The sequence below is a fragment of the Amblyraja radiata genome, chromosome 6 (genome assembly GCF_010909765.2).
Source record: "Amblyraja radiata isolate CabotCenter1 chromosome 6, sAmbRad1.1.pri, whole genome shotgun sequence".
In the NCBI taxonomy this organism is placed as follows: domain Eukaryota; kingdom Metazoa; phylum Chordata; class Chondrichthyes; order Rajiformes; family Rajidae; genus Amblyraja; species Amblyraja radiata.
This window is the reverse complement of record NC_045961.1, coordinates 57,811,309-57,823,983: the sequence shown is the minus strand read 5'-3', so window position 1 is coordinate 57,823,983 and position 12,675 is coordinate 57,811,309. Positions and strand designations below refer to the sequence as shown.

The 12,675-nt window shown below is 49.6% G+C and overlaps 1 protein-coding gene and 1 non-coding gene across 2 annotated transcripts in view; both read left to right on the top strand.

Moving 5' to 3' along the window:
- The window catches only part of gpc6 (glypican 6), a 745,006-nt gene that overhangs the window by 112,424 nt on the left and 619,907 nt on the right, over positions 1-12,675 (top strand). The gene's annotated exons all lie outside the window — the stretch shown is intronic.
- On the top strand, positions 1,068-1,140 carry trnav-cac. The gene has a single exon. It is a non-coding gene; the product is annotated as a tRNA-Val (tRNA).

The following is a 12,675-nucleotide window of genomic DNA, read 5'->3' as shown; positions in this document are numbered from 1 at the left end:
AGCATCAGCATTGAAGATCTAGCCACTGCGATGATGGGGGATTTCAATATGCAGGTAGACTGGGAAAATCAAGTTGGTTCAGGACCTCAAGAAAGAGAGTTTGTAGAATAAGTAAGTAAGTAAGTTTATTGGCCAAGTATTCACATACAAGGAATTTGCTTTGGTGCTCCGCCCACAAGTAACAACATGACATACAGTGACAGTTTAGAATGACTCTGAAAACACTAAACATTAATAATAATAAGACATTAATGATAAAACACCATTGATCAAGCATTTGAACCAACAAAATACCAGATCAAAGGGAGGCTACAGATTTTTGGCTGTTGAGTAGAGCAACTACTCGTGGATAAAAACAGTTTTTATGTTTGGCTGTGGCAGCTTTGACAGTCCGTAGTCGCCTTCCAGAGGGAAGTTGTAAACACGAGCCAAAGTCATTGTGTGGTTTGAACACATCTTTAATAAACACTTGGCAGCACTAGGACAACTGGTTGTCAATACATCCTAGCTGTTCTAACTCAAGTACTCAAGGGGGCGTTAGTATGGGTGTTAGTATGGGTGTTGTGGAGGGGTGGAGTTAGTGGTAGTGGCCTGTGTATGATTCGCTCACATGCACTATCAATCTACATCCTTCCCCCTTGGGATTAAGTGTGAAAAATGCACCCATGCCATGGAGTTAAACATACTCGCCATAACTGTCTGGTGGTCTGCTAACACGTCCCGAGCGCGTGCGGACCCAACCCTCCCCTCCCTCTCCTGAAAGATGGGACGGAGATCCAGGAGGCGAGAATGACGCGGGAGAGGCTTGCGGGGACCGAATGGGGAAACATGCGGTAGGTGAGGCCCCGTGGTTAGTGGAGACCAAGGGACGAGGAGGGGTGTAAGACATGTGGGGACGGGTAGGAGACATCGCAGAAGGCAGCTGGAACTGGAGCGGCGGAGCATAGGGACCAGCAGGCGGTGGGCGGGGCTCCCTCACAGCAAGCAGGTGTTGTCGACTTCTCCGGTAAACCGCTCCCTCACAGTCCACCATGTAGAATCGTGGCTCGTCAGTCGTGCTGACAACAGTTTCTGTAGTGTAGTGGTTATCACGTTCACCTCACACGCGAAAGGTCCCCAGTTCGATCCTGGGCAGGAACACCATACCCTCGTCATTGCGAGATGAATACTTCAAAGAGGCACACAGCGGTCACCCAGGGGCCGATTCCACACTGTAACACGCTCGTGGTCTGTTCTACTGGCCAGGGATGGCCGAGTACATCCGGGACCGCATAGCCTCCTGCCCCATTAGCAACAACCTTGCGCCTCATCAGCAGCCGCAGCCCCTTCTGCAACAACCTCCACCAGCACTGCCCTGGACGTCGCTGGCGGCAGACATTTTCGAATGGTGCGGAAAGCACTACCTCGTTCTGGTCTCCAATTAGAGGCGTGGGTTCGAATCCCACTTCTGACACCATGTAAACAGTGGCCAAAGTCATTGTGTGGTTTGAACACATCTTTAATAAACACTTGGCAGCACTAGGACAACTGGTTGTCAATACATCCTAGCTGCTCTAACCCAAGTGCCGGGATGGGGCATTAGTATGGGTGTTAGTATGGGTGTTGTGGAAGGGTGGAGTTAGTGGTAGTGGCCTGTGTGTGATTGGCTCACATGCACTATCAATCTACATTCAAAGAGTTTGTGGCCAGGGTGAGAGGGGTCAGAGATGATCTTGCCCGCTCGCTTCCTGGCCCATGCAGTGTACAGTTCATCAATGGAGGGAAGGTTGCAGCCAATAATCTTCTCTGCTGATCGGACGATTCGCTGCAGCTTCCAGGTGTCGTGCTTGGTGGCTGAGCCAAACCTGACCATGATGGAGAAGGTGAAAACAGACTCTACGATGGCCGTGTAGAATTGGACCATCATTGCCTGTGGCAGATTGTGCTTCCTCAGCTGCCGCAGGAAGTACCTCAGTTGTTCCTTTTTGATTGTGGAGTCGATGGTAGCCCCCCACTTAAGGTCCTTGGAGATGATGGTTCCCAGGAACTTAAAAGACTCCACAGAGGTGACTGTGGTGTTGTTGATGGTGAGTGGCGTGAGGGGAGGGGGAGCTCTCCTAAAGTTTACAATCAATTCCACTGCCTTAAGAGCATTGAGCTCTTGGTTGTTGCTATGGCACCAGGACGCCAGCTGTGACACTTCCTGTCTGTAGGCAGATTCTTCCCCATCCTGGATCAGTCCAATCAGGGTTGTGTCGTCCGCAAACTTGAGAAGCTTGACAGAGGTGTCTGCGGAGGTGCAGTCGTTGGTGTAGAGAGAGTAGAGGAGAGGAGAGAGTACGCAGCCTTGCGGTGCTCCTATGCTGAGTGTTTGCGGGACCGAGATGTGCTTTCCCAGCCTCACATGCTGCTTCCTGTCTGTCAGGAAGTTGGTGATCCACTGACAGAGAGGTTCAGGCACAGTCAACTCGGAACGTTTGGAGTGTAGTAGCTCTGAGATGCTCTGAGTGTAGAGTATCTCCGAGATGGATTCTTATAGCAGCATGTAATGGAGCCGACCAGAGAAAAGGCAATTCTCGATTTAGTGTTGTCTAATTAACCAGATTTGAGAAGAAACCCGAGGTAAAGAAACCTCTTGGAGGTAGTGATCATAATATGTTTTAATCTTCAATTTGAGAAGGAGAAGGTTAAATCGGAAGTGTCAGTGATGCAGTTGAACAAAGGGGACTATGAAGGCATGGGAGAGGAGCTGGCCAAGGTAGACTGGAAAGGGATCCTAGCAGGAATAACGGTGGAACAGCAATGGCAGGAATTTCTGGGCATAAACCGGAAGACGCAGGATCATTTCATTCAAAAAGGAAGAAAGATTCTAAGGGGAGTAGGAGGCAACCGTGGCTGACAAGATAAGTTAGGGATAGAATAAAACAAAAAGAAAAGATGTATAACACAGCAAAGAGTAGCCGGAAGCCAGAGGATTGGGAAACTTTCACAGGACAACAGAAGGAAACAAAACGGGCAATACGGGCTGAAAAGATGAAGTACGAGGGGAAGCTGGCCAGGAATATAAAGAAGGACAGTAAAAGCTTCTTTAGACATGTTAAGGGAGAAAGAGTAGCAAAGTAAAATGTGGGTCACTGGAAGGCAGACACGGGTCTGCATCCCAGGGTCCTCAGGGAGGTGGCTCTAGAAATAGTGGACGCATTGGTGATAATTTTCCAATGTTCAATAGATTCAGGATCAGTTCCTGTGGATTGGAGGATAGCTAATGTTATCCCACTTTTCAAGAAAGGAGTGAGAGAGAAAACGGGGAATTACAGACAAGTTTGCCTGACTTCGGTGGTGGGAAAGATGCTGGAGTCAATTATTAAAGAGGTAATAATGGGGCATTTGGATAGCAGTAAAATGATTAGTTCAAGTCAGCATGGATTTGTGAAAGGGAAATCATGCTTGACTAATCTTCTGGAATTTTTTGAGGATGTGACAAGTAAAATGGATGAAGGGGAGCCAGTGGATGTAGAGTATCTAGACTTTCAGAAAGCCTTTGATCCCGCACGGGAGACTGGTGACTAAAATTAGAGCACATGGTATTGGGGGTTAGGAGGTTGCAGGGTGATCTGGACAGGTTGAGTGAGTGGGCAGATGCGTGGCAGATGCAGTATAATATAGATAAATGTGAGGTTATCCACTTTGGTGGCAAAAACAAAGGGGCATATTATTATCTCAATGGGGTTAGGTTTGGTAAGGGGGAGGTGCAGCGAGACCTGGGTGTCCTTGTACGCCAGTCACTGAAAGTTGGCGTGCAGGCACAGCAGGCAGTGAAGAAAGCTAATGGAATGTTGGCCTTCAGTATTGGGGTAACGAGGTCCTTCAGCAGTTGTATAGGGATCTGGTAAGACCACATCTGGAGTATTGTGTACAGTTTTGGTCTCCTAATTTGAGGAAGGACATCCTTGTGATTGAGGCAGTGCAGTGTAGGTTCACGAGATTGATCCCTGGGATGGCTGGACTGCCATATGAGGAAAGATTGAAAAAACTAGGCTTGTATTCACTGGAGTTTAGAAGGATGAGGGGGTATCTTATAGAAACATATAAAATTATAAAAGGACTGGACAAGCAAGATGCAGGAAAAATGTTTAATGTTGGGCGAGTCCAGAACCAGGGGCCACAATCTTAGAATAAAGGGGAGGACATTTAAGGCTGAGGTGAGAAAAAACTTTTTCACCCAGAGAGTTGTGAATTTGTGGAATTTTCTGTCACAAAGGGCAGTGGAGGCCAAATCACTGGATGGATTTAAGAGAGAGTTAGATAGAGCTCTAGGGGCTAGTGGAATTAAGGGATATGGGGAGAAGGCAGGCACAGGTTATTGATTGGGGACGATCAGCCATGATCACAATGAATGGTGGTGCTGGCTTGAAGGGCCGAATGGCCTCCTCCTGCACCTATTTTCTATGTTTCTTTGCATCGTCAAACATCTACAGTGTGCTTTTTCATCTAATTGTTGCTATTGGCAACATTATCTGATAACATAGTTGGCAATTTTACATTACACTGATAAAACACTTTAGTTATTTTATCAATTGCCTTCCTTCTCTCACAAAATCAGATGTGGAGATATCTGATGATGCACAATGCTAATCTCCATAACATCTTCAGGCATGGGCTGATACGTGGTAAGACAACGTAGAAGTGCCGGGTAATGACCATCACCTATCTTTTATGTTCATTGTAGAACATCCCACCATCAATTTTCTGGGGTAATAAACACTCAGATTTAACAGACACATACTGTAAATAATAGTACTGTGGCTATATCCTGCAACAAGTGTTTCATCACCTGATATCCAAGGTCTTACCAACCAACACTTACCCTCTACTTTCTTGGCTGAATACAAAACCATCAACTCAGTTAAGAAGCTTGTCATTGAGAACATTGCATCATGTCTGATTGGCACCCAATCAACTACCCTTCATTCCCTCCACCACTGTGGCTACAAAAATGTTTGAATAAATATTCACCGTAGAAACAATAAAATCAAGCACACTACCAATAGCTTAAAAATGCACAAACATTCATTGTATTACCCTTGTACCCGTTAATTTGGGTTGAAAAGTATACTAGTTAAAAGCAAAATATAATTAATTTGCAATTTTTAATGCCAATTAATCGCACAAGGTTCTGCTTAAAGTCTAATCTACAAAGCTTTTATCTTGCAAAGGAACTCTGATGGTGTGCTAAACATATATTACGTGGGACAATTTTTACAGAGATTGGTGTCTGGAGTGGTGGTGGAGGCAGATTTGATAGTGGTAGGCTGTGGGCCGAGGTGCTTTTTCGTTTAAGGTCGTGACCAAAATCACGTAACTACCTGAATTTTTAACATATTGTGTAAAAATATTATATAAATCATACCTGGAACTCGTCAAGACCAAAACCTGCTGTTAGGCTCCCCCCCCTGGTGAATGTTATGTACTTACCTTTCTCTGTTTCTCTCCCGAGTACAGGCCTTGTGGCTGTGAGTCTGGAATCAAGGGGTTAAAAGGCTCCTGTACCCGATTGGCCAAGCTGCGTCAGGTGACGGGTGACTCATCTGAAGCTTAAATACCAGAGTTTCCCAGGATTCTCTCTCTTCTTCGTAGACCCTGACTTGTGAGCAGCCTGCTGGTGTGAGCTGAGGAAGGCCTGGCCACATGGCATAGAACTTTGTGTACTTTCACCATTACTTGTTAACAAATATTGAATTGGGACGGATAAGGGCTGACCTTAGTGTTTTCGGGTATTTTGTTTCAGGGTTATATCTCTTTAGGCAGGTTTTAGAGTCTCCGGTTCGACGGCCCATTACGTGGCTGGCTGGAGCACTGTTAAATTGTTTGTTAGTCCATCCATATCCCTGACTGGGTTGTTTGAATCAGGTTTGGGTTTTGTGTTCCATTGAAAAATTAAAACTATTTTTGAACTTGAACCTGGTTTTTGAATTATGTTATGCGGCTGAAGTACCTGCATTCGGGAGTCGTAACACCTGCACACATTTTTAAAATATGAGAAAAACCTCCAATTTTCCAAATAGTAAATTGTCCAATCAATGCACATTTGACATTGCGTCGGACGCCGATTGACCAATCACGCTCTTTGTTTCATGGTAACTAGGCAGCGAGCACTCTGGGATCAGAGCTGACTCCGAATAACATCAAAACAATAGCAAGGCTTTGAAGGAATAAGGGTAATGCTAACCTTGCTGATAATTTTGTTTTACAATTGATTTATTTTTGTAAAGTTTTGATATGAACTGTTAAATAAAAATGATAAATAAAAATGTAGAGCTAGGTATAGGATAAGGGTCAGTCAGTCAGTCGGTCAGTCAGTCAGTCGGTCTGTCAGCCGGTCTGTCAGTCGGTCTGTCAGTCGGTCTGTCAGTCGGTCTGTCAGTCGGTCTGTCAGTCGGTCTGTCAGTCGGTCTGTCAGTCGGTCTGTCAGTCGGTCTGTCAGTCGGTCTGTCGGTCAGTCAGTCGGTCGGACGGTCAGTCGGTCGGACGGTCAGTCGGTCGGTCAGTCAGTTGATCGGGCTGTCGTTTGGCCGGTGGATGCTGTGAAGGATCGGTCGGGCTGTCGGTTGGCCGGTGAGTGCTGTGAAGGGTCGGTCGGGCTGTCGGGCCGCCGGTCAGTGCTGCGAGGGGTCAGTCGGGCTTTCGGCCTGCCCGTGGATGCTGTGAGGGGTCGGTCGGGCTGGCCCGTGGATGCTGTGAAGGGTCGGTCGGGCTGTCGGTAGGCCGATGTTGCAGCGAGCGAGAGGGTGGACTGACGAATCCGGCGCTATGGGGGTGCTGTAGGCGGCCCGGGCAGTGTGCAGGGCAGTGCTGCTCCCCACCATCATCACCATGTTGATCCAGAAGGACATGCTGGCCAAGGTGGACGCACTGAACGGCCACACTTACTGAGCCCGCAGCCGGTCCCAAAGCGGCGGCAGTTCAGGAAGGATGGTGAGTTAGGGTTAGGGTTAGGCTAGTAATTATATATAATTACAGTCATAATCACATCATATATACTATATATACTAGAAAATTATATATACTAGACCAAGTGCAGACCCGTTGGGTCTGTTCCCCCAACGTGCGGTTGTGGGGGGGGGGGGGAGGCGGCACACAGCGTCACACACACTAACTACCCCCCCCCCCCGCACTCACGCTAATTACCCCCTTGATATTATATTAATATTATTAATTTGCTCCTTTTACCCCATAACCACCCTATCTACTGACGCATAGCCCCAACTTGCAGTCATATCTAGAGAGGGGGGCGGGAAGCGGGCGGGGGTAGAGAGTGAGGGCAGAGACAGAAGGGGCAGAGGCAGAGAGAGAGACAGAGACACAGAGAGAGGGGCAAGAGGGATAGGGGGGTGGAGAGGAGAATAAGAGGGAGGGTGGGTGAGGGGGGAAAGGTGGGAGAGGAGGGGAGGAGAGAGAGAGGGTGAGAGTGAGGGGGTGCTGAGAGGGGGGTGAGGTGGGGAGTAGGGAGGGTGGAGGGAAGAGGGTAGGGGTGTGGAGGGGAGGGGGTTTAGGGGAGGGGAGGGGGTTTAGGGGAGGGGGAGGGGATGGAGGGGAGGAGGGGACAGATGGGGAGGGGGAGGGGGGAGAGAGGGGGAGAGAGTGGGGGGGAAGAGTGGGGGGGAGAGAGAGGGGGAGAGGAGAGGAGAGGGGGAGAGGAGAGGAGAGGGGGGAGAGGAGAGGAGAGGGGGGAGAGGAGAGGAGAGGGGGGAGAGGAGAGGGGGGGAAGGAGAGGGGGGGAAGGAGAGGGGGGGAGAGGAGAGGGGGGGGAGAGGAGAGGGTGTACTGAGAGGGGAGGGGGAGAGGTGGGGAGCAGAGCGGGGGAGGGAGGGTGGAGGGAAGGGGGTAGGGGTGTGTGGAGGGGAGGGGGTTTAGGGGAGGAATGGTGGGGGAGAAAAAGAGGAGAGAGAGAGAGGGGGAGAGGAGAGGAGAGGGGGGAGAGGAGAGGGGGGGAGAGGAGAGGGGGGAGAGGAGAGGGGGGAGAGGAGAGGGGGGGAGAGGAAAGGGGGGAGTTGAGAGGGGGGGAGGAGAGGGGGGGGAGAGGGGGAGAGGAGAGGGGAGAGGAGAGGGGGGAGGAGAGGGGGGAGAGAGGAGAGGGGGGGGAGAAGGGGGGAGGTGGGGAGAGGAGGGGAGAGGAGGGTAGAGGAGAGGGGGGAGAGGAGAGGGGGGGAGAGGTGAGGGGGGGGAGAGGTGAGGAGGGGGAGAGGAGAGGGGGGGGGGGGGGAGAGGAGAGGGGGGGGAGAGGAAAGGGGGGAGAACCTAAAAAACATTTTAGAACCAAAAAAGACACATTCTGCAAGCAGTGTAGAACCAAAAGAGACACTTTTTGCAAACATTTTAGAACCAATAAACACTTTTTGCAAACATTTTAGAACCAATAGACACATTCTGCAAACGTTTTAGAACCACTAAGGACACTTACATTTGAGTAGACATGTGTCAGTGTTATTCACAGCTCAGAGAAACGTGACCCTCTGCCTTCCTCCAGCTTGCAGACTCTGATTGAGGCACACCACTTCCTGGTTTTATAGTCCCTCCCCGCTGCCACTAGTCCCTCCCCCCTGCCGCCAGCAGGGGCAGCAGAGAGAATGGGGAATTTTGTAAAATCATTAATATCTCCGTAATTTTTCATCGACGGGAAAAATCCTCGGCACACATACGGCGGAGGGGGGCTCTGAGCAAGGTGGCCAAAAATGACGGCCGTAGGTGGCGGCGTTCTCTCAGAAATTGCAGCACAGATGGCCAAAACCGGTCAAGAACAGACTTAGTAATATAGATATATATATTTACTAGACCAAGTGCAGACCCGTTGGGTCTGGTCCCCCAACGTGCGGTTGTGGGGGTGGAGGCGGCATACAGCGTCACACACAATAACTACCCCCCCCACACACGCTAATTACCCCCCTTGATATTATATTAATATTATTAAATTGCTCCTTTTACCCCATAACCACCCTATCTACTGACGCATAGCCTCCAACTTGCAGTCACATCTAGAGAGGGGGGGGCGGGGGCGGGGGTAGAGAGTGAGGGCAGATAGAGAAGGGGCAGAGACAGAGAGAGAGAGAGAGAGAGAGAGAGAGAGAGAGAGAGAGAGAAACACAGAGTGAGGGGCAAGAGTGAGAGGGGGGTGGAGAGGAGGAGAAGAGGAAGGGTGGGTGAGGGGGGAAAGGTGGGGGAGGAGGGGAGGAGAGAGAGAGGGTGAAAGTTAGGGGGAGAGAGAGGGGGTGCTGAGAGGGTGGGGAGCAGGGAGGGGAGGGTGGAAGGAAGAGAGTAGGGGGTGTGGAGGGGAGGGAGGGAAGGAGGGGAGAGAGAGACAGGGGGAGAGAGAGAGGAGGGTGGAGAGAGGGGGAGGAGAGAGGGGGGAGAGAGGGGGGGAGAGAGGGGAGGGGGTGAAGGGAAGCGGGTAGGGGGTGTGGAGGGGAGGGGGTTTAGGGGAGGGAGGGGATGGAGGGGAAAGAGTGAGGGGGGGAGAGGGGGAGCAGAGAGGTGGGGAGGAGAGAGGGGGGAGAGAGGGACAGAGGGAGAGAGAGAGGGAGAGAGAGGGTGTCCTGAGAGGGGGGTGAGGTGAGGGGAGGGGGAGAGGTGGGGAGCAGGGAGGGGGAGGGGGGGTGGAGGGAAGGGGGTAGGGGTGTGTGGAGGGGAGGGGGGTTTAGGGGAGGGACGGTGGGGGAGGGGATGGAGGGGAGGAGGGGGAGAAAAAGAGGGGAGAGAGAGAGAGGGGGGGGGAAGGAGGGAGGAGAGAGGGGGAGGGGGGAGAGAAGGGGAGAGAGGGGGTGTGCTGAGAGGGGGTGAGGTGAGGGGAGGAGGAGAGGTGGGGAGCAGGGAGGGTGGAGGGAAGGGGGTAGGGGTGTGTGGAGGGGAGGGGAGGGGAGTTTAGGGGAGGGACGGGGGAGGGGATGGAGGGGAGGAGGGGGAGAAAAAGAGGGGAGAGAGAGGGGGGGAGAGGAGAGGAGAGGGAGGAGAGGAGAGGGGGAGAGGAGAGGGGGGGAGAGGAGAGGTGGGAGAGAGGTGAGGAGAGATGTGAGGAGAGGGGGGGGGAGAGGAGGAGGGGGGAGAGGAGAGGGTGGGAGGATAGGGGGGGGAGGAGAGGAGAGGGGGGATGGGGAGAGGAGAGGGGGGATGGGGAGAGAGGAGGGGGAGAGAGAGAGAGAGAGAGAGAAGGGAAAGAGACGGGGGGGGGGGGGGAGAGAGAAAGAGAGGTATAGGGAGAGAGAGTGGTGGGGAGAGAGAGGAACCCAAACCCCCCAAACAACCATTTGCAGGCAGTGCTTTTTCATTTCAAACTAACCATATTTTATTTTCAAACCACATTAAGGGTACTTACTCACAGGTGTGAAGAAATTTGTTCAGTGTCATTCAGAGCTCAGAGTGCCCTCCATGTTGCAGAGTGATTGAGGCACACCACTTGCAGGGACTGATTGAGGCACACCATTTTCAGAGACTGATTGAGGCACACCACTTCCTGGTTTTATAGTCCCTCCCCCTCCCTCCAGCCGGGGCAGCAGAGAGAATGGGGAATTGTGTAAAAACATTAATATCTCTGTCATTTTTCATCGACGGGAAAAATCCTCGGCACACATGCGGCGGAGGGGGGCTCTGAGCAAGGTGGCCTAAAATGACAGCCATAGGTGGCGGCGTTCTCTCGGAAATCGCAGCACAGAAGGCCAAAAGCGGTCAGGAACAGAGATTTAGTAATATGGATATGTGGCATAATAATATATGGTTTAAATAGACAGCAGCACAGAATTAGACTCCCCATGGAATAATATGAGTATTGAACACTAGATGGCGCTTACTTTTTCGATCTCCTTTTCTAATTAGCTTAACTAAGTAATGTGCAACTTTTGGCACTGACAAGTTATGACTTCCTTCTCAATTACGTTTTATCTAAATCTGTGCAAAATTTCAAGTAGTTCCCAGACATGGCTAACAAAAGTTAAATTCTAGACACATTTTCGATGCTCGGCCCACAGCCTATGGCATTTAAGAGGCTTTTAGATAGGCACATGCATATGCTGGTAATGGAGGGATATGCATCATGTGCAAGCAGAGATTATTTTGTGTTGGCATCATATTTAGCAAAGACATTGTGGGTCAAAGTGCCTGTTCCTGTGCTGTTCTGTGTTTTATGTTCTAAATGGATCAGTGTTTCTAGATTCCCCATTTAAAACAAAATCATCCATATGTGAGCTTCGTCTGCAAGGTCAGCATTTATTGGATTTCTAATTGGCCTTGAGAAGGTGGTGAGGTGTGACCTTCTTGAATCACTGCTGTCCTTTTCCCACATTGGGACAGCGCAGTTGAATTGTTGCCTGACAGCGCCAGAGACGCCAGTTCAATCCCGACTACAGGTGCTCTCTGTACGGAGTTTGTCCCTTCTCCCTGTGAGCGTGAGAGTTTTCCCTGGATGCACCTGATTCCTCCCACATTCTAAAAATATGCAGGTTTGGAGGATAATTGGCTTATGTAAATTGTCCCTCATGAGTAGGCTAGAACTAGTGTACGGGGATCGCTGGTAAACGCGATTCAATGAGCCTAAGGGCTTGTTTCCAACCTGTATCTTTAATCTAAAATTAAACTAAAGCAATTGGTCATGGATTTTCAGCTTTTAGATCCAGTGGTAAAGGGGGAAAGGTAATATATCTCTAACAGAGATATGTACAATTTAAAAGGTAACCTGGAAGTTGTTGGACATTCTGTGGTCTGGTCATTTCAGTGGCTTCTAAAAATTGTTTTAACAAAGAATGGCAAGAGATGAAGAGGAGATTACCCGTGCCCCTGGTTGATCCTCACACCATGATACTTCATGGGTCTTGGTTAATCCTGATACCATGATACTTCATGGGTCTTGGCTGAAGTTGAGAACTACCCAGGCAATGCTGTCCTACTTATATGCTCTTGTACCACCACCTCTGGTAGGTCTGTCCTATTAGATTAGTGAGATTAGATTTACCAAAGGATGTTGTGGAGGAGTTTGTCACATTGTAAGGTTTAATTCTGTGATGTTGTCAGGCTGTTGCTTCATTGGCCTATGGAACTTTTTTCTCAATTTACAGTATACCTCAGTCCCCCAATGTTTATGAGGAATATTTGGGGTGATTTTATTTTGTCAGAATTCAATGCCTCGGCCAGTGACAATTAGTCCCACTGGTTTTATCCTTTTTCCTGTTGGACATAGCAGTTGTAATAAAGCCTAATGACAATTTCAGAGGGCAGTTAAAATCAACTTCAGTGCTGCGACTACAGTGTCATGTTTAATGCAGAATGACGGAAAAATAGCAGCTCCACTGCCCTAAAGGTTTAGTGATTGAGGTATGCAATCCAAGAGATCCAAGAGACTGCAATGTTGGAATCTGGAACAATAAACAATCTGCTGGAGGAACTCAGTGGGTTGAGCAGTGTCTGTGGGGGTGGGGGAGGGAGGGAGAGAGGAGTTATCAATTTGCGTTGAAACCCTACCTGAGGACTGAGGCTGTAGCCCAGGAGAATGTAATTAGCAGCCATGTCGCTGAGCAGAATTGAAATGTAAAGTAAATTAAATTATGTACAAATCCTATTTTAACATGCCAAAAATAAAGGGATTGGAATTTTCTGAGGTGATACTGCTTATTTGGTGTGCACTAATAGTTCCAACAACAGTAAAACAATCAGATC